Here is a 23,217-nt window from a genome sequence, read left to right as displayed (position 1 = left end):
GCTTCCTAAACCTGCCCATCAAAAAGTTGGAGAGATTCATTTTTCTCAGCAGTTGCATTCAAATCTCTGGCTCATCTCCCATTTAAATTGAGAGATGCCTGGGAAGAGTCTCTGGGGTCATGATGTTCTTGAACAGAGGTGTTTGGTAAGGTCCGTGTCTATGTAGAAGAACAAACGTCAAAGAAATTAATGTCCTGTTGCATCCTTTCTCACTGTGTGCTTGACAGATTTGGATACTAACGAGTGACCTAAGGTGATGACTTCATATCTTTGAAACTAGAACTCTCAGTCTGTTTCTACTGCTGGATTGACTTTGCATCAAAAGTTATATCAGACAAAAAATTTTGGCCATGTGATGCACGTCTGCGAGTAGAGGTTCACTGCTGAGCAACCCTGCAACTGGAAAAGGCCAAGGACAACCCATATTTCACATGGCTGTGACAGTCCTACTGGGAAAGTGTGTCCAAACTTTTGACTGGTACTGTCTTTGGTCTGACTGGTAAATGAAGTCCCAAAGCACTGACATTTTCAACCAAACTTTGGTGCTATTTTGTAAATAGACTTGTCCATATTTGTCACAGATGTTCCTGTATCCTGTCCTAGCTACCTACTTGTGCCTGTCAATGTATGCTTTCTCAGCTTGCATGCACTGTTTGAGGCACTTCTTTGCAGAGCCTGCATATCAGATCTGCTATGATCCATCCCTGAATATATGGACCTGATGTTCAGGGTCTGCTTTTGTGCCTCTGTGCTGTCCATCAGCTCAGCCTTTTCTCACCACTGGTAAGATTTATTACCTCTGCCAACAAAGTTGAAGGAGGTTATGTTTTTGTCCCTGTTTGTTTGTCTGTTTGTGAACAGCCTAGAGCTCACATTATATCATTATGATTTATTTTTTTTTTACTATAGATTCATATCCTGATAGGCAATAACTTGATTCAGTTTTCAAGGTCATAGGTCAAAGGGCAAAGTTAGGAAAAATCTTGGAAAATTGGAAAAAGAAATCCCTATCTTTAACATTAAACAAATGTTCAAAAATTCATAACTGTCAAAATAAATAAATAAATAAATAAATAAATAAAAATAAAATTTCTTTCATATTTGAGAGCATTATGTAGGACGTAAAAAAACAGGTCTGATATTTTCTCGTACAGACCAAGCAAGCGAGGTTCATAATTTCTTTATTATATGGCTATTATATACAACCCCTGGCAATAATTATGGAATCACCGGCCTCGGAGGATGTTCATTCAGTTGTTTAATTTTGTAGAAAAAAAGCAGATCACAGACATGACACAAAACTAAAGTCATTTCAAATGGCAACTTTCTGGCTTTAAGAAACACTATAAGAAATCAGGAAAAATAATTGTGGCAGTCAGTAATGGTTACTTTTTTAGATCAAGCAGAGGGAAAAAAAATATGGACTCACTCAATTCTGAGGAATAAATTATGGAATCACCCTGTAAATTTTCATCCCAAAAACTACAACCTGCATCAAATCAGATCTGCTCGTTAGTCTGCATCTCAAAAGGAGTGATCACACCTTGGAGAGCTGTTGCACCAAGTGGACTGACATGAATCATGGCTCCAACACGAGAGATGTCAATTGAAACAAAGAGGATTATCAAACTCTTAAAAGAGGGTAAATCATCACGCAATGTTGCAAAAGATGTTGGTTGTTCACAGTCAGCTGTGTCTAAACTCTGGACCAAATACAAACAACATGGGAAAGTTGTTAAAGGCAAACATACTGGTAGACCAAGGAAGACATCAAAGCGTCAAGACAGAAAACTTAAAGTAATATGTCTCAAAAATATGAAAATGCACAAAAGCAAATGAGGAACGAATGGGAGGAAACTGGAGTCAATGTCTGTGACCGAACTGTAAGAAACCGCCTAAAGGAAATGGGATTTACATACAGAAAAGCTAAACGAAAGCCATCATTAACACCTAAAAGAAAAAAACAAGGTTACAATGGGCTAAGGAAAAGCAATCGTGGACTGTGGATGACTGGATGAAAGTCATATTCAGTGATGAATCTCGAATCTGCATTGGGCAAGGTGATGATGCTGGAACTTTGTTTGGTGCCGTTCCAATGAGATTTATAAAGATGACTGCCTGAAGAGAACATGTAAATTTCCACAGTCATTGATGATATGGGGCTGCATGTCAGGCAAAGGCACTTGGGAGATGGCTGTCATTACATCATCAATAAATGCACAAGTTTACGTTGATATTTTGGACACTTTTCTTATCCCATCAATTTAAAGGATGTTTGGGGATGATGAAATCATTTTTCAAGATGATAATGCAGCTTGCCATAGAGCAAAAACTGTGAAAACATTCCTTGCAAAAAGACACATAGGGTCAATGTCATTGCCTGCAAATAGTCCAGATCTTAATCCAATTGAAAATCTTTGGTGGAAGTTGAAGAAAATGGTCCATGACAAGGCTCCAACCTGCAAAGCTGATCTGGCAACAGCAATCAGAGAAAGTTGGAGCCAGATTGATGAAGAGTACTGTTTGTCACTCATTAAGTCCATGCCTCAGAGACTACAAGCTGTTATAAAAGCCAGAGGTGGTGCAACAAAATACTAGTGATGTGTTGGAGCGTTCTTTTGTTTTCATGATTCCATAATTTTTTCCTCAGAATTGAGTGATTCCATATTTTTTCCCTCTGCTTGGTCTAAAAAAGTAACCGTTACTGACTGCCACAATTTTTTTTTTTTCCTGATTTCTTATAGTGTTTCTTAAAGCCAGAAAGTTGCCATTTGAAATTACTTTAGTTTTGTGTCATGTCTATGATCTGCTTTTTTTTCTACAAAATTAAACAACTGAATGAACATCCTCCGAGGCCGGTGATTCCATAATTTTTGCCAGGGGTTGTATAAATGCGCATCATCTGGTATCGCCCGAAAATTAAAGCTACTGATGGTGTTGGGCTCATAGTTAGACCCGTTTACTTTCTTCACCTCCATGAAGAACTTGCTTAACAGATGTTCAAGGTTGTTAGCTGGTAAGTTTTCAATCTGTGTTTTTTTTATGCTGTTTAGATATTTATTTGTTTTTCAAATCATGTTTTGAGCTTTCTGGTTTGTAATGAAGTTTTCAATCTGTTCTTGACTGTTTGGAGCTGTATTTTTATCTTGTTGGAATTCATTTTGCACGTCCACTTTGAGCTCATTTGCTGTTAAATCCCCCAGTTTTTTGTTTGCTTTTGTTTTGTTTTATTTAGCCCCATGAAAATTGTAAACAAAGTTGCAAATCTGATACCTGATCCAGACCAACTGTACTGGTAACCCTCTGACATGGAAAAATGCACGCTCTCATGAGCGCCACTAACTTAGCTTATGGCAAGCTAAAAGTGGATACTCTTGTTTTGTCTAAACTTCTAGCCAGTTTCTGGGTATTCTGTGTTAGTATGCATCCGTGGCTGACGTGCTTGATGAATTCCTGTATATTTCGTGGTTTTTACATCTAAATGATCATAAGTCAATACTCACACTCATCCAGTAGCATCTTATCATGTTGGCAAATTCAGCACCATTTTGCAAACAATTAGAAATTGGGTCAGGCGAAAGTAGTCTGGCGAGCTCAATCTGTGGGCGTGAGCTATCCCACAATTCCAAAATAGCAGAGATGTTGCTCCAATGAGAGCGGCATGCTGAGCAGGGTGGGGAAAATATCAGACCGGAAATCAGCCAATCAGAGCGTGCGTACCGTCATAGCCATAATAATATAAATAATTACCTTTAAGATGATTCCAAATGCGTTCTCCACCACATGACAGGCACGAGAGAAGCTGCAGATGCAGATAATTTCCCTGTGATTCTGGGAGTGATGAGAGATGGTTTCATCAGCCAAGTTCTGAGAGCACATTGGCTATATAATGATTATTTTATATAATGTGATGTCAAACGGGACAAAGCGCAGCATCCAGCAGGACAAAGCGGGTCACATTGGCATGATGAATTGCGCAGCAGTGCGGGTATAAAATTCGTGCAAGTGTCAAGGTAGCTTAAATTTGATTTTCATCTGATCCGTATTGCAGATTTAGTGGATATTTGATTTTAGGGCCCTGTACCCACTGGCTTTTAGGAGGATTTGCATATGGATTGTGCACAAAATTGACTCATATTCGCTTAACATCCACAATATGCGTGAAACATGCTTGTATGAGTCGGCCGACACTCGCACACATCTGCAATTATCTGCAGAGGCACGTTTTTCCGTTACCAGGATTTTTGAGCTGCACAAAATTTTGGCTGCAGATGACATCCGCCTTACATACAGCGAATGGCTAACAAGCTGCAGAAAGCATTTTGAGCCATATAAAAAGGTAATTATTTGACTTGTTTACATTGTCAAGGCTTGATAAAACAGTTGGGGGCTTTTCTTTCTTGTGTGCATGTAGGACTGCTTTTTTGCATTTGCGCAATATCTCTAAAATTAGAAAGGTCTTGTTTCAGAGTGATGCTGAAAAACTAATTCATGCATTTATTTCCTCTAGGCTCGACTATTGTAATTCATTATTATCAGGTTGTCCTAAAAGTTCCCTGAAAAGTCTTCAGTTAATTCAAAATTTTGCAGCTAGAGTACTGACAGGGACTAGAAGGAGAGAGCATATCTCACCCATATTAGCCTCTCTTCATTGGCTTCCTGTTAATTCTAGAATAGAATTTAAAATTCTTCTTCTTACTTATAAGGATTTGAATAATCAGGTCCCATCTTATCTTAGGGACCTCATAGTACCATATCACCCCAATAGAGCGCTTCGCTCTCAGACTGCAGGCTTACTTGTAGTTCCTAGGGTTTGTAAGAGTAGAATGGGAGGCAGAGCCTTCAGCTTTCAGGCTCCTCTCCTGTGGAACCAGCTCCCAATTCAGATCAGGGAGACAGACACCATCTCTACTTTTAAGATTAGGCTTAAAACTTTCCTTTTTGCTAAAGCTTATAGTTAGGGCTGGATCAGGTGACCCTGAACCATCCCTTAGTTATGCTGCTATAGACTTAGACTGCTGGGGGGTTCCCATGATGCACTGAGTGTTTCTTTTCTTTTTGCTCTGTATGCACCACTTTGCATTTAATCATTAGTGATTGATCTCTGCTCCCCTCCACAGCATGTCTTTTTCCTGGTTCTCTCCCTCAGCCCCAACCAGTCCCAGCAGAAGACTGCCCCTCCCTGAGCCTGGTTCTGCTGGAGGTTTCTTCCTGTTAAAAGGGAGTTTTTCCTTCCCACTGTCGCCAAGTGCTTGCTCACAGGGGGTTGTTTTGACCGATGGGGTTTTTCCGTAATTATTGTATGGCCTTGCCTTACAATATAAAGTGCCTAGGGGCAACTGTTTGTTGTGATTTGGCGCTATATAAATAAAATTGATTTGATTTTGATTTGTGCAGCTGTTACAGTATTTATTCCTATGTTTATAACAGATTTAACGTCTTGTTATAATTGGTCAGACGAGCTGCGCTCTGATGCGATCCACTGACATCACCACTCGCCCTGTTCACTGCTTCTTTACTCCAATCAACTTGTCCAAGTCCAGCAAAAGCTCCAGAGGCTGTATTGTTGGTGTGAATAGTGATGCCGAAAGGAGCGAGTGCACTTCTTTTATGACCGCAATGCAGATGCCGTGCATGTGCAACACGTGCACAATGCATTCATAATACACCCGTAATACTGCCGTGATAATCGCAATGCGAATTCCTCACTACATGCGTTATACAACCGTGATTGTTCATCATATATTCGCTAAACATTATTAATATATCCATAATTCATACTTTGACATTTGTCATTTTTAGCCATTTTTCTTGCGGACGACAACGAATGCCCGTAATTTGTATACTCAATTCATGCGCAATTAATCCTCTCCCAAGTGGGACAGGGCCCTTAACAATGCCTGTGATATTTACTGAGAAGTACAATCATACAAAGAACTATCATTGATCCTATATAAAATAAGGTTGCAGCAGAAGAACTGATTAGTTCCTGTAATGAAATGAAAGAAAAAAAAAAACACATTGAAAAAAAAGCATTATATTTCTGTCATTATATCTTCTTCCCTTGCTGTGGAATGGAAGAAAAAACAGACGCCTGCCTGTCTTCTGTGACTCTACACCTGCTGTCTTTACTTTCCCTCCCTCTAAGCTCTGTGCTATGAAATGACAAGCAGCTGGGTTCGGCCTTCTTTGTACTGATTGTAAGACTGAGGTTTTTACATGCTGTTGAGAACTGATCCATTTGCTGTTACATTTCATGTTCCTTTTCAGCACTGAGTGAGCAGTCATCTGCAAAGAGAAAGTCCCTGACAATAGTTTCCTTAAACTTAGTTCCAGCTTGCACATGACAGATGTTGTATAGTTTGCCATCGGTGCAGATTCCCATGGTGCTGTTGTCCAAGGCTTCCTTCGACACTGCTGAGAATAAATATGGAGCCAATGCACAGCCTTGCTTAACACCAATCATTACTGGGAAAAGAGCAGACACCTCCCCATCATCATGAACACAATCCTCGATCTGTCGAATTATGGTGATGAACTTATCAGCGCGGCCAATATCTCCATTATCTGCCATAGACCTTCCCTACCAACTGAGTCGAGGACCTTTGTTAAGTCAATAAATGGCCTTTCAAGGTCTTGGTATTGTTCCTGGCATTTTTCCTGGTGTTGGGAAGCAACAATGATCATATCCACAGCACTCTGATCTGCAGGGAAGCCGCATTGACTCTCTCGGAGTAAGCCTTGTTCTATGTATCTCAGTAGACGGGTAAGCAGAATCCTCTGTGGTTGGCACAAAGTCAATCGTTTCCTTTCCTTTTATAGATGTGAACAGTGTTGGCATCTTTAAAGTCTTGAGGAATATTCCCTTCATTCCACATGTTCTGGAAGAGATTTGTGAGTTTTATGAGGGTGCATGATTGAGGTATATTGAACTCCTTGGCAGGGATTACATCAAGGCCACTGAACATCTGGGATATACCCTTTCTTACATCTGGAAGTGTGGATGGGACCTGAGTTCATGCTTTCTCTCTACTTGTGGCAGCTGGACAATGACTTTGTTGATAATTTAGGATGGCCGATTTAGTACACTCTGAAAGTGTTCTACCCATCTTTCTAGTATTTGTTGTTTTTCTGAGAGCAGTGTTTGGCCATCAGCACTGTAGAGAGGAGATGATCCAGAGGACTGTGGACCACAGAGGGCTTCAGTGCTTGATAGAATTGCCTTAGGTCCTCTCTGAGTCTGCATTTTTTTTTCAATATGGAGTAATTTTGTATAAATTCCAAGGTTTAAAATAAATTCCAGCAGAGTTTAGAAACAAAAGACATATATGTGTGAGTCAAAAATAAGGTGATACAAGCATGGATGATAAAAGATGGATTTGTGCGGTAGTAAATACCAACTTGGCAATGGATTTGACATGGTGGAAAGATGGAACAGACATCCACATCAAGAGAAGATCTCATAATCCATTGTTGGAGTACTTTTTTTTTTTTACATGAACTCAAAAAACAAAGCAAAAAAAAAAAATAAATAAAGAAATAAAAAAAAAAAAATTAACATTTGATGGAAAACACAATTGGTCAGATTTCAATAAAGAACAAAACTGCATTTGACTTTTTTAAGGAAATGTGTACAGACTGATGTCATTCATCCACAATCATAAATCTTAAATTCTGTTTTTCACCACAGACAATTTAACAAAAGTTCTGTGACCAAATGTGCTGTATGTACACTGAACAAAAATGTGAATGCAACTCTTTGCTCCTGTTTTTCATGAGCTGAACTCAAAGATCTAAAACATTTTTATATACTCAAAAGGCCCATTTCTCTCAAATATTATTTGCATAGCTGTCTACATCTGTGTTGGTGAGCACATCTCCTTTGCTGAGATAATCCATCCCACCTCACAGATGTGGCATATCAAGATGCTGATTAGACAGCATGATTATTGCACAGGTGTTCCTTAGGCTGGCCACAATAAAAGGCCACTCTGAAATGTGCAGTTTTCTTTATTGGGAGGGACTGAAGTTCTTAGAAGACCAGTCAGTATTTGGTATGAACACTACTTGCCTCACAAAGTGCAACATGTCTCCTTCGTTTAGGGCCCCTTCACACATAGTGCAAAGTTTTGAAGAAATGCACACTTAGTGCACATGACGCAGGAATCGTGTGCAAAAAGTGTAATGTCTCCCCTGTCTCCAATGCCTGTGCGAAACCATCATACCCTCTCGTGCAGGTGTTGGCCAAATTCCAGGTGACACGCACGAACACCTAACACCGCTTGCATGGCACTTGGAAAATGTGTGGCCAGTCGCACTCTTGGTATGACAGCAGTCTGCAGACAACCACTGTCGTACTGGGAGTGAAATTTGTCTACACAACTGGAGTTGCTGAGATGTACCGTGCCATCGGCTCCCCCCACAACATGTGTGTGTGTTACGCGCTCCCCCCAACACGTGCATGCGTGTGTGGTGTCACCTGCAGGCGAGGCATATCTCATCTGATCACAGAGGGACACTTTGGTCTGTGCACTGAACAGACAGGGTGTGGCAATTGTTGACACCTCTAGACCTGGACATCAGAGCTGCAGAACACGCACCATGTGTTGACAGATATGCGTGTGTGTGCGTGCTTGCTGTACTCACATCAGAAACATAAAAGCTTATATCACTTGCAACATGCTGGAGAGCGCTCACGCTGACAGGTCCAGGTGGATCGGAGTTTATGTGGACATGCAACAGGCGATCTGAACATCATGTCTGTCTGACAGGACAGTGAGTGCATCGCAGGACCATATGACAAGCCAACAGTATGACAAATTCACCACTTTCAGTCACATATCTTCAGTCACTTTCTCCCTCAGCCCCAACCAGTCCCAGCAGAAGACTGCCCCTCCCTGAGCCTGGTTCTGCTGGAGGTTTCTTCCTGTTAAAAGGGAGTTTTTCCTTCCCACTGTAGCCAAGTGCTTGCTCACAGGGGGTCGTTTTGACCGTTGGGGTTTTACATAATTATTGTATGGCCTTGCCTTACAATATAAAGCGCCTTGGGGCAACTGTTTGTTGTGATTTGGCGCTATATAAAAAAAAATTGATTGATTGATATCAGCAGAAATACACTGTAGCAAACGCTGTTTGGTCAGTTATCACAGCAATTTTTTTTTCTTTTTTTGAGAAAATATGTTTGTCTGCTTGTTGATTAGAGCCATTCCATGCTCCTTTTTACAAGACAGTGATTGTGGTGCAGTGGTAGAGTTGCCATCTGGTAATTAGGATGCATGGGTTCAAATCCTGTGAATCTTGTGCTGTTTTTTGTTTGTTTTTTAAAGCAGGATCATTTAACCGCAGAGTTCTGCATTGCATTCCCCTTTATGTATTATTATCAACCCAGTGATATTCACTATTTATACAGCTGGTTTTTTATTTAATTTTCCTCCAAATCAGCAAGATGTGGTGCAGCTCGTTCCATGGAACACAATGTGAGCAGCTGCAGCGGCGTGAGTTGCTGTTCCTGCTTGACAGACACCAGGCACACAAACTGTTGCGCTGGTGTCGTGCATACCTGCTCATCGGCGTGATGTTTCGTGGTGCGCTAATTTTGAACCGTTTCACGATGTTTCGCCATTTTCGTCCACATGTTGTCCATACTTTGCACTATGTGTGAAAGGACCATTGGAGCTGATCAGCAGCCAGACGCCATTGAATGTGAGCATTTGTCTACTCAAGTTGGTTACTTATACAAACCGCAGTCAGGCTGAGACACTGATGAGGACAATGAGCATGCAGATGAGCTTCCATGAGACGGTTTCTGACAATTTGTGAAGAAATTCTTTGGTTCTGCAAACCAATTGTTGCTGTAGCTCTCCAGGTGGCTGGTCTCATACAATCTTGGAGGTGGAGGGCCAGGGCTGGTGTGGTTACACATAGTCTGCGGTTGTGAGACTATTTGGATGTACTGCCAAAGGCCTTTGGAGATGGCTTATGGTATCTGTACCGGATACTCATCTGAAACGAGTATCCGGTACGGATAAAGCATTTTGATGAGTACGAGCATGATCCAAATAAACTCATCAATATCTGTGCTTGTGCTGAAGGAAAATTCTCATTGACTAACTGACTGTCTTCATGCTCTGTGATTGGCCAGTCACACACAGCACCCGCCCCTCCCTACACAGACACGTCGTCTGCAGCAGCTTCTCTCTAACACACACAGACAGGATCTTTCTCTTGCTGTGCTTTGTTTGATTCTACCTAAGTTTTCTTCAACTCCCCTCTTTTTCAGTTTGTATGATAAAGTTACTTGGTGAACTTGTTTCGTATCGTATGCAGTGCATTTGACAAGACAGAGCTGACGGCTCATGTCGCATCGGTCACTGCCTCCAATCTGGTCAGTTTTTTTTTTTTTTAAGCGTCTGTTTGCTCTGTTTGGCTGATGATATAAAGTCAGTTGGAAAACTTTGCTCCTACTGAACATGGTGCTTTTGAGAAGAATACAGTGTACAAGGCTGACATATTATTTCCCTATTTGCTATCACTGGATGTTTGCATGAATCACCAAGTTCACACAGATCATTAAAAAATAAACAGTCTTACAGAACACTTACACACATACAGCTGAACACACAAAGTAGCCTATATTAATATTTTTTATTGAATATGACTGCATGCAGTATCTGACACTTTCTCACTGCAGTTCATAAAAATAAATTGGTCAGTTGAACATTCTCTCTCTCCCTCTCACACAGTCACACACTGCACACACACAGACACTCTTGGACACACAGACACACCTTAATCAGTGTTGTTTAAAAATGCCAAGAACGTTAGGTAGTAAAAATAAATAAATAATTGAAAAAAAAATCAGTTTGATCATAAAATGAAAAAAAGGAAGTTGTGTTGAGTATGACAACTCTTGTTCATGCATACTTAGTAGTTCATAATTTCCTACTACATTGAATGTCAATTCTGAGGCTGTTCTGTTATTCATTCATACACTTAAGAATATTCATGTTCTGAGTTTTAAAAAAACTTGTTCTGTAAAATAGTTCCTTAACTATTGTGATCAAAAAATATGTTCTGAGTTTATATATATATATATATATATATATATATATATATATATATATATGTGGTGGGCACAGTTCCGATAATCTGATAACAGATAATTATCGAAGATAATGTTTTCATTATCGGATTATCTTTTTAGATAATTAAAGTTATCTAAAGTTACCATTATCGGACCAATTATCTTCCGATTAACTTTTGTCCGATAACTTTTAGACTGATAAACAAAGCTTAACAGTGACAAACATTTTTAAAATTTAAAATCAGTACAGCATCTACCTGTTCTGTAACAGATGTACAGTACAGATGTACAGTTATACCGTCTGCAAACAAAATCGAGCTGCTTCTATGAAAAGCGTCTCTATCCTCTGCAGACAAAGCAGAAGTGGTCAAAAAAAAAAAAAATTCAATATCACCTAAGTCATCCGGGGCATACATTTTTAACTTATGGTTCAAATTTTACCAAACTAATTTTGGACAAGTTATTTAAAATTACTGTTATGTCTGAAGTTTTATAAAGTGAAAATATCAGATATATGTTTTAGTTTTAAAGTAATGTGCTAATTTTTAAGGTTTTGTGAGCACATTCTGAGCCCAGCAGTGCATTATGGGTAGGATGATGTAATCTCATGTTCTTGACAGGACAAATGCATTTCAGACACTCTTTTCAGGCTCCACGGACAACAGCATTAAACTCTAGTGCCTAAAACTCTCTTGAATGTATTATCTGGGTTTATAGACGTTGTTATTGTATTTGCATTTGTTAAATTCCACGCATTTTAAATGTAGCAGACAGGGATTATCTGGAATTTTGTTTTCAAGGCCTCTACTGCCATATACTGGCCAGTAGTGTTCATGGCAGTATTTGCCCTAAGTACTAAGCGTCTGGGAACCAGTAGATGGCAGTGTTGTATTTGTTTTGACCCCGGTTATATCAGATGATTGTCAAATCAACTTTTTGGCTTTGCAAATGGCTTTTTTTTTTTTTACAAATGAAGTTTAAAACAAAACAAAACAACAGCAAAAATAATAATAATAACATTACAAGACAGCTCTGCAGTGTTTGCACAGGCACAGTGCGAGCAGTTGGATGCTTGTAGCTTTTCAGCAGGAGGATAACCTCACGACGGCCGACCAGAATAATATCAAACAGGTTTGATTTTCATTCGACCATACGATCGCGATCAGGAGGTGGTTGTGAGATGTTAAAGCTTGTTACTCCATGTACACTACACGATGCAGGACGCACGATTAACCTGAAACTCGGTCCAAAAATTCCTGCATGAAAAATCATCTCGCATAGTGTAACGCACGTTTTACAACATCATAAAACGTGCGCACATTCTCTCCACATGCAAAACATTTTGCAATGACACTTCCAGGGCTCCGTAAAAATGCCTGTTTTTACAAATAAAAAATGAACACCAACACATGACAGACGTCACATTAACGTGTTGGTTTACATAATGAATGACTGAACCAATCAGTGTTTAGCAGAGGCGCTTTTACCCAGAATCCTTTGCGATTTGTCTGTGTTTGTTACTAAACCTCAGAATTAGTGCATTATTCAACATTAAAAGATATATGCTAGAATTTAACTTTGTACAAATGACAGAATTGACATTAATGGAGTTATTCTATGGTTATTAATGTTATTTATAAATCAAAACCATAAGTCAGCATGACTTTATTTTTCAAGACCTCTGCCTGACCGGAGTGTTGTAATTGATAGACAGCTGGCTTTAGGGCTGTGTTTAGGGTGCCTCTGTGTTAGGAGCGCTGTAGTAAACAAGAGCTTCCACCAGGGCCAGAATGTTCAAAGACAAAAGTGTGGTCTCAGTGTGTGGGTCTGTTTTTACTTTTAATATTAGTGGAAATTATTGTGGCATTAAAACTTAAATTTGTTTTACTAATAGTTGCAAATGTACCAGAGACAATATTGGAATTTATCGGTTATCTGTAACTTCCGATACATTTTTGGGTGGTTTATTGTTTTATCTTTATCGAAGATAACTTTTCAGTTATCTAATTATCTGTTATCAAAGTAAATTTTTTGGTTATCTGTGCCCACCACTGTATATATAAACTTGTTCTATAAATAGTTCCTTTGCTATTGTGATAAAAAAAAACAAAAAAAAAAAAACGTTGAATCTCAATTCTGAGGCTGTTCTGTAAACATTCATTCATAGACTTAAGAATATTCATGTTCTGAGTTCATAAAAAACTTGTTCTGTAAATAGTTCTCTTACTTCTGTGATCAGAAACATTGATTTGAATCTAAATTTTGAGGCTGTTCTGTAAATACTATTCAAATAAACAATAAATATACCAACTTCTGATAGATCCATATCAATTTCAGACTTAAAAATAATGTACTTATTTAAGCCCTAGCCATTTTGGGCTAAACCACGCCCACTTCCGGTTTAAGCCACGCCCTGTATGAGTACAGATACAGATAATTTAGATGGTTGAACAGATATTGATACAGATAGTGGTGTACTTGCTTATCCCTAATTCATGGGAAACAGCTCAGTTGGTTCAGAATGCTGCAGCTAGAGTACTGACGGGGACTAGCAGGAGAGAGCATATCTCACCCGTGTTGGCCTCCCTTCATTGGCTTCCTGTTAATGCTAGAATAGAATTTAAAATTCTTCTTCTTACTTATAAGGTTTTGAATAATCAGGTCCCATCTTATCTTAGGGACCTCATAGTACCATATTACCCATTAGAGCGCTTCGCTCTCAGACTGCGGGCTTACTTGTAGTTCCTAGGGTTTGTAAGAGTAGAATGGGAGGCAGAGCCTTCAGCTTTCAGGCTCCTCTCCTGTGGAACCAGCTCCCAATTCAGATCAGGGAGACAGATACCCTCTCTACTTTTAAGATTAGGCTTAAAACTTTCCTTTTCGCTAAGGCTTATAGTTAGGGCTGGATCGGGTGACCCTGGACCATCCCTTGGTTATGTTGCTTTAGACGTAGACTGTGTTTCATAATTATTGTATGGCCTTGCCTTGCAATGTGGAGCGCCTTGGGGCAACTGTTTGTTGTGATTTGGCGCTATACAAGAAAAAAGTTGATTGATTGAAGTTGATCTGTGGCATTGTGCTGTGTGATACAACTGTATCAGGTTTTCATATTTTTTGTATGATTTTATGATGCATTAAACGTGCCAAAAATGTTTGCCCAGTACTGTCATTAAAATGACTCATTTTAGAGACATGACTACAAATTTATTTATTTCTTTTAGTGAACTTGACTAAAAATCAATGTACTACTTTCTCTACATGGCTGACTTTGAAATGCAGATGTTGCAATCACTGTGCTGTTGCACCACTTTTGATCTAATTTAAATTGCTGGCAGCCTGAACAAAGTGCAGGTATTTATGTCCTTCACTCAAGATTTCTGAAAAAAACCCTTTAAAAATGATTAGCATTCAGAAAGTCTGACATTTAAACATTTTCTTTGATTAATAGTTTTGACTGCATTTATTCTTATTAAATATGAAGAAATACACATGCAAATATACAGTGCTTGTATACATGTATGGTGGTAGTATGTACATACACACACATGTGGAAAGACAGACACACGTATCATGCTGCAGACAGATATGAGCAAGACAAGAAGGATGGGGGAGACGAGACAGAGACATGGTAAAAAATACCCCTCTTTGATGATGAATATGAAAACTAATTCCCTGAAGGAGGCTTGCACTCGACAGACTGCAGCTGTTGCCAGAGATGTGGGAGTCTTTAGCATTTAGAAATACATTGTCCTCAAATAACTTTTGATTATACAACCCTGGCCTTTATTAAACACCTCTGTACCTTCGCTGTGTCCTCTGTTCTGTCAGTCACACGTGCACTCTCACTTCAGTGTATTTCATTGGTACAGAGTGATGGAGTGTGGTGTGGAAACATACCCAGCAGCTAAATGAACTGCACTTTTTTTCCCCCTAGATGGTCCTGTAACGGTGGGCATGAGCTTGGACATCGCCAGCATTGATACAATCTCAGAGATCAACATGGTGAGGTGATATTTTGGCTGTCACATCCTGCTGTAATTCAACATGAAAGCTCTCAGACATTGCTTTGCAGTCATTGTTAGTCTTTCCTAATGTCCTTCTCACACTGGCTTAATGCTTGCAGTGCTGAGAGCGTTAAGTGAAGATGGACTGTTCACGGTGTATCAAATGAATGGAGTTATGTAGTGCACATGAAGTGACATCAGGAAAAATGTGCCCCCCCCCCCCAAAAAAAAAAAATTCATAATCCACAGCATTGCTGCAGGTCAGCAAGTGTGTTGTATTTACTTGAGGCACTGACGGACTCAGGGACCTGACAGATTAATAACTAACAATGGGGGGAAAAGCTGAATAGTGCAGCACAAATTAACAAAAGAGCCTTGGTTTGCAGGAAACTGCTGATTATCTATCAGCATATTACTGTTTTGGTGCAAACACAAGATTATGTTTGATTTTATTCTTGTATTTTTTTTTTTTTCCCCAGAAATGCATCTCAAAAATATGGGGTAATGTTATTATCACAGATTATCTTTTATCACTTATTATATAACCTTTACATACCATACATCTGCAACAGTAGATGGCACTAAATAGCTGCTAAACCTGTGTGCACCCCCCACACCCCCCACACCCCTTTTTTTTGTCTTTGCTGGTCACATAGCAGGCAACAGCAACTCTTCATCACAATTTACTCTGGCTCTCAAAGTAATGCATTGTTTCAGATTATTAATTATAGCACAGATAGCATGTCATTTTTTTATATTAATTAATCACACCAGACATTTTTCTGATCACAGTAGTTTGTAAACATTAGTACCAGGCCAGATTGTTATCTTTTATCTATTTTTTTAATAGTGCCAATGAAAAATATCACTAAATATAATTAATTTAAACTAAGATAGTTTTGGGGGTTAATGGGGTGATTTTTATATTCAGGCCAGTATTGTTAGAGACATGACTGTTGAAGTGTTCTGATCTTTGACTCTACTCCGGTAGGACTACACTGCCACCATATTCCTACGACAGCGCTGGACAGATGAACGCTTGGTGTTCGAAGGCAACAGAGCCTGAGTCTCGATGGGCGAGACTTGTGGAAACTGCTTCTGGGGTTCCTGACAACCTTCATTGTTGACTCCAAAAATCTTTCCTTCATGACATCACTGTGGAGAGACAGGCTGATCCGTATCTTTCCCAATGGGACCGTCCTTTATGCACTGAGGTGAAGTGACACATGGATGCTGTTTTTATTGCTCTGTTGCCACAGACAATGAAAAGCAGGCCAGGGAACAGAGGAGACTGGGGGAGGAAATGTGGGTGAAATGTAAGGAGTATGTAATGGCAAAGAAAAGGGGTGCTGTCAATTATTTTATGTGACCGCTGAATTATATGAATGTAAACAGTCAACACAAAAAAAAATCTATGCGCAATTGAGTCTTCAGCATTATTATTATTATTATTATATTATATTATTATTATTATTATAAATGCAGTCATGCATTTTCTGTTCCTGCTTACTCCAATATTATGGGTCATTGGGGGAAGCAGAGCCTATCCCAGCTGTCACAGGGCAAGAAGTTAGGTACATACAGTCAGGACGATAGTCTATTACAGGGCCACATATAGACACATGCATTCACACACTCACACACACACAACAGTTAATTTAGAGTCACCACTTCACTGAATCTGCATGCCTTTGGCTATCACAGCCCAGTGAGATAGAACCCTGAACATCCGATGAGTGATTTTCACAGGTCAGGTCTTGAACAGCAGCATGACTAGGGACTGTGAAGGCACTGCGTGTGGTCCTAATTTGACCTAACTGTGTCCTTTTGTGGCTTGAGCTTTCTGGAACATTTACACAGTGAAAGAAATCAAACGGTTACATGGGAGTGGCAGTTGTTATTTTACTGGTACCTTTGCAACCATCGTGTATACTTTCTCTGTGCGTTTCATGTGTAATTACACTGAACAAAAACATAATTATGCAACACTTCTGTTTTTGCTCACATTTTTCATCAGCTGAACTCAGAAATCTAAAACATTTTCTCAAAAGACGGTATTTCTCTCAAATATTATTCACAAATCTGTCTAAATCTATCCCAGTCTCATGTTTTTTTTCCGTGTTCCCTTCACGAAATGAGCCAAATTTTCATGAGAGGGTTTTTTTTAACTCACTATTACTAACCTACATCTACCCCCAACCCTAACCCTTAACCATAACCTAACCCTACTCCTTCCCCCAACCCTAACCATAACCACCGGCCTCACAACCATAGACCACATGCACCACACCCAGCCCGGACCTCCACATCCAGTAAGTTCACTTCCAAGATCATCTGAGACCAGCCACCCGGACAGCTGCTGCAACAGTCGGTTTGCATAAACCAAAGACATTTCTGCACAACTGTCTGAAACTGTCTCAGAGAAGCTCTTCTGCATGCTGTCATGCTCATTGGGTTTTGACCTGACTGGTCCCCCAGACCCCCCCAATGAAGCAAAACTGCACATTTCAGAGTGCCCTTTTATTTGATGGCCAGCCTAAGGCACACCTGTGCAATAATCATGCTGTCTAATCAACATCTTGATATGCCAAACCTGTGAGGTGGGATGCAGGCAAGGAGAAATGCTCAATGAGACATATTTAGACAGATTTTGAACAATATTTGATGAAATAAGTTTTTGTGTATAGAGAAAATGTTTTAGTCTTTGAGTTTCGCTCATGAAAATGGGAGCAAAAACAAGTGTTGTGTTTATATTTTGTTCAGTGCATATACAGTATTTATGAGACACATCTTCCTGTTTCAGCAGTGAACTGATGCATCCCTTTAGGACACCAAAGACAACATGAACATTCATGCACTGCATTACTGTTCACCAAAGACAAAAGCATGCAGTAATCTGGCATCTTATTTGCCATTATGTGCTACAGTAGTGTTCAGAATAATAGTAGTGCTATGTGACTAAAAAGATTAATCCAGGTTTGAGTATATTTCTTATTGTTACCTGGGAAACAAGGTACACAGTAGATTCAGTAGCTTCTCACAAATCCAACAAGACCAAGCATTCATGATTTGCACACTCTTAAGGCTATGAACTTGGGCTATTAGTAAAAAAAAAGTAGAAAAGGGGGTGTTCACAATAATAGTAGTGTGGCATGTCAGTCAGTGAGTTTGTCATTTTTGTGAAACAAACAGGTGTGTGAATCAGGTGTCCCCTATGTAGGATGAAGCCAGCACCTGTTGAACATGCTTTTCTCTTTGAAAGCCTGAGGAAAATGGGACATTCCACGACATTGTTCAGAAAGAACAGTGTAGTTTGATTAAAAAGTTGATTGGAGAGGGGGAAGAAACCGTATATGCAGGTGCAAAACATTATAGGCTGTTCATCTACAATGATCTCCAATGCTTTAAAATGGACAAAAAAAACAGAGACGCGTGGAAGAAAAACAGGAAAACAACATCAAAATGGATAGTAAGAATAACCAGAATGGCAAAGGCTCACCCATTGATCAGCTCCAGGATGATCAAGAGACCGTCTGGAGTTACCTGTTAAGTGCTCGTGATAGTTAGAAAATGCCTGTGTGAAGCTAATTAGTTGCAAGAATCCCCCGCAAAGTTCCCCTGTTAAATAAAGGACGTGCAGAAGAGGTTACAATTTGCCAAAGAACACGTCAACTGGCCTAAAGAGAAATGGAGGAATATGTTGTGGACTGATGAGAGTAAAACTTGTTCTTTTTGGGTCCAAGGGCCGCAGACAGTTGTGAGATGACCCCCAAACTCTGAATTCAAGCCACAGTTCACAGTGAAGACAGTGAAGCACTGGTGGTGCAAGCATCATGATATGGGCATGTTTCTCCTACTATGGGTTGGGCCTATATATTGCATACCAGGTATCATGGATCAGTTTGGATATGTCAAAATAACAGGTCATGTTGCTTTATGCTGAAGAGGACATGCCCTTGAAATGGGTGTTTCAACAAGATAATGACCCCAAGCACACTAGTAACAAGCAAATCTTGGTTCCAAACCAACAAAATTAATGCCTCGCAGATGTGAAGAACTCATGAAAAACTGTGGTTATACAACTAAATACTACTTTAGTGATTCACAGGGTTGCTAAAAAAGCAGTTTGAACATAATAGTTTTGAGTTTGTAGCTTCAACAGCAGATGCTACTATTATTGTGAACACCCCCTTTTCTACTTTTTTGCTAATTGTTTGCTAATCCAATTTCATAGCCTTAAGAGTGTGCATATCATGAATGCTTGGTCTTGTTGGATTTGTGAGAATCTACTGAATCTACTGGTACCTTGTTTCCCATGTATCAATAAGAAATGTACTCAAAACCTGGATTAATCTTTTTAGTCAAATAGCACTACTATTATTCTGAACACTACTGTACTTTTCATTGATGCTTTCATTTTAAAAGTGTGACATTTTTACATGTCACTGTTTCTGAATGTGTTGTGACCGACGGCATCCTATCCTGGGTGTACCCCGCCTTACGCTGTATGACTGCTGGATAGGCTCCAGCCCCCCCGCGACCCTTGATTGGATTAAGCGGTGAAGATGTGTGTTGTGTGTGTTTCTGATGATCTGTAACAGACTGCATCCTGTCCTGGTGTACCCGTCTCGCACTGTATGACCGCTGGGATAGGCTCCAGCCCCCTGCGACCCTAATTGGACTAAGCAGTTGAAAATGAGTGTGTGTGTGTTTCTGAAGTGTGTCTTGCTACAGTGTTAGATGCTGTAACTGTCTAGTATGCAAGGAACTGCTCATAACCGCACCATGTTGTGGACTTTGTACTGTGGCGAGAATGTGGCGATGAGCACAGACAGCAACAACAGAGGAAAAACGTCAAAAACACTAAGAAGGAGTATGGCTCCTTGAGGGAATTGCAGCTGCCAAATGGACAGAATTGAAGTGAGAAATCTGAGGTGTTGGAAGAAAGGACAGCCATGCTAAATGTTTCAGAGGGAATAATGACAATCCACTGAGGTGATTGGAGATAAAGGTTGAGTAGATAGGGATTTTAATTTAAAAGGCCCTAAGGGTTTTTAAAAGAGGGCATTCCTCAACTACACCCAACAATACCCCATTTTGAAGTGTTAACTTAATGTTCATGGTTAAGTGGAGGAGTTTGAAGTTATTTGGATTCGTGTTCATGAGTGAGGGTAAGATGGACTGTCAGAACAACAGATGGATTGGGGCTGTTTGATGTTTTGCTGATGAGTTACTGGACTGTCATGATGAAGAAAGACCTGAATCAGAAGGTGAGACTTTTGGTTTACCAGTCAATTATGTGCCTATCCTCAACTATGGGCCATGAACTTTGGGTAACATTTTGAAATAACAGGCCCATGCATACGAGTAACAAAAATGAGGTTCCTCCATCAGGTATCTGGGCTTACACTCAGGGACAGGTTGCAATCCCAGGGGCTGGGATTTGCTGCTCCTTGGCATTGAAAGAAGCCAGCTAAGGTGGATGTCCCCAGGGTGGACTTCCAGGCACATCCAGCTGGGAAGAGGCCCCAGGAAAAACCCAGGACATGCTGGAGCAATGATATTTGCCAGCTGGCTTTGGAATACTAGGAAATCACCTGGTGAGTTTTAGAGGACTTGACCAAGGACAGGGAAGTGTACGATGAGCTGTATAGCCTGTCACCGCTCGCACCCATATAAGTAGCAGAAAATGAATGAATGAATGTTCTTGATGGGCAGCACAGTGGCTTAATGGTTTTCACTGTTTTCTCACAGCTGTCAGGCATAGTGTAAGCTTGGTTCAAAAGGGTGGACACAAATGCGGGTTCTCACCAGGGATGGAGTAAGAAAAGGGTTTAATCGTCAACAAACACAGGTGATCCAGCAGGGAGGCAAGGGTAACAGACAGACGTAAGCCTGAGGCATGATTCAACAGACAGGCAACAGGTCTAAATACACAGCGAGGAGGCAATCAGAGGCAAAGACAAACTCAAGGTTGAGGAAAAGCAAGGTCAAAAATCCGGCAGGCAAAAAAAACAGGGCAAAGGGGAGCTTGGAACAAAGGTGTGATGAGGTGCAGGTGTGTTGAAGGCTCTGGGAAGGGGTGTGACGGGGTAGACAAAGGTAAGTGCAAGAGAGTGCTGTGAGACAAAAGCAAAGCGCACTGGATGACAGAAAAACCAACAGTGCACAACGTGACATGCTCAATGTACCATAAGTAACGTGACCAAAACAAAAGAGAAAAACTTGGAAATAACGTGATTAATCTAGAAAGTGGGAAACAAGAAGGTCAATGATATAATCAAAACTAGAACATGACTGATACAGATTAAAGTATAAAAATAAATGCAATAACTGATAAAGATGACAAGTTGAGCAGAAAATAAATGACATAAAACAAAACCAGTGACCAGAGAATACAACACAAAATAACGATAATCAGAGAATGCAATAAATAACTAAAGAAACACAACCAGCCGAAACCAGTGACTAAAGCATAATACAATAAACACGAAAAACAAAACTAAACTAAGACTGAAGTAACTTCAAGTGAAAGAATACAAAAGTAATGCAATAAGCAAAAACAAACTACAGGCAAGACAGGAACAAAGACAAAACTAAATACATGGCAACCAAGTGAAACAGAAAATAAATTAAACAAAACTAATTATAAATAGAGCATGACCAAGAAGACATGATATACAACCCAAATTCCAGCGAAGTTGGGATGTTGTGTAAAAATGTAAATAAAAACAGAATACGATTTGCAAATCCTCTTCAACCTATATTCAATTGAATACACCACAAAGACAGATATTTAAAGTTCAAACTGATAAACTTTATTGCTTTGTGCAAATATATCCTCATTTTGAAATGGATGCCTGCAACACGTTTCAAAAAAACTGGGACAATGGTATGTTTTACCACTGGGTTACATCACCTTTCCTTCTAACAACACTCAATAAGCATTTGGGAACTGAGGACACTAATTGTTGAAGCTTTGTAGATGAAATTCTTTCCCATTCTTGCTTGATGTACTACGACTTCAGCTGTTCACAGTCCAGGGTCTCTGTTGTCGTATTTTGCTCTTCATAATGTGCCAGACATTTTCAATGGGCGACAGGTCTGGACTGCAGGCAGGCCAGTCTAGTCCCCACCCTATTTTACTGTGAAGCTGCGCTGTTGTAACACATGCAGAATGTGGCTTGGCATTGTCTTGTTGAAATAAGCAGAGATGTCCCTGAAAAAGACGTTGCTTGGATGGCAGCATGTGCTGCTCCAAAACTTGGATGTACCTTTCAACATTGATGGTGCCATCACAGATGTGTAAGCTGCCCATGCCATGGACACTAACACACCCCATACATCACATATTCTGGATATTGTTGATGTATGGCCTTTCGTTTGCATGGTAGAGTTTTTAACTTGCACTTGTAGATGTAGTGATGAACTGTGTTAACTGACAATGGTTTTCTGAAGTGTTCCTGAGCCCACGCGGTAAGATCCTCTACAGAATGATGTCAGTTTTTAATGCAGTGCCGCCTGAGGCTTTGAAGGTCACGGGCATTCATTGTTGGTTTTCCAGCCTTGCTGCTTATTGTAGAACGTTCTCCAGATTCTCTGAATCTTCTGATTATATTATGGACTGTAGATGCTGGAATCCCTAAATTCCTTGCAGTTGAAACGTTGAGAAAACACTGTTTCTTAAACTGTTGGACTATTCTTCATGTATTTGTTCACAAAGTGGTGATCCTCACACCATCTTTGCTTGTGAAGAGCTGAGCCTTTTGGGGATGCTCCTTTTATACCCAGTCATGACCACTCACCTGTTTCCAATTAGGTGTTCTTTGAGCATTCTTCAACTTTTCCAGTCTTTTGTTGCTTGTCCCAACTTTTTTGAAATGTGTTTGCAGGCATCCATTTCAAATGAGCAAATATTTGCACAAAAACAAAAAAAAGTCTATGAGTTTGGACATTAACTATCTTGTCTTTGTGGTGTATTCAATTAAATAGGTTGAAGAGGATTTGCAAATCATTGTTTTCTGATTTTTTATTTACATTTTACACAACGTCCCAACTTCATTGGAATTGGGGTTGTAAATAAAAACTTACAAAGCTCAGAATCTGGAGGCCAATGAGAACCCACCCTCA

General features: G+C 39.9%; 1 protein-coding gene across 1 annotated transcript in view; it reads left to right on the top strand.

The window, feature by feature from the left end:
• LOC117523458 (gamma-aminobutyric acid receptor subunit pi) overlaps nucleotides 1-23,217 on the top strand; it is a 365,633-nt gene that overhangs the window by 300,243 nt on the left and 42,173 nt on the right. The gene's annotated exons all lie outside the window — the stretch shown is intronic.

This window comes from Thalassophryne amazonica, chromosome 13, assembly GCF_902500255.1.
Source record: "Thalassophryne amazonica chromosome 13, fThaAma1.1, whole genome shotgun sequence".
NCBI lineage: Eukaryota > Metazoa > Chordata > Actinopteri > Batrachoidiformes > Batrachoididae > Thalassophryne > Thalassophryne amazonica.
Note: the sequence above shows the minus strand (reverse complement) of the source record. Positions and strands in the feature narration are given on the sequence as shown.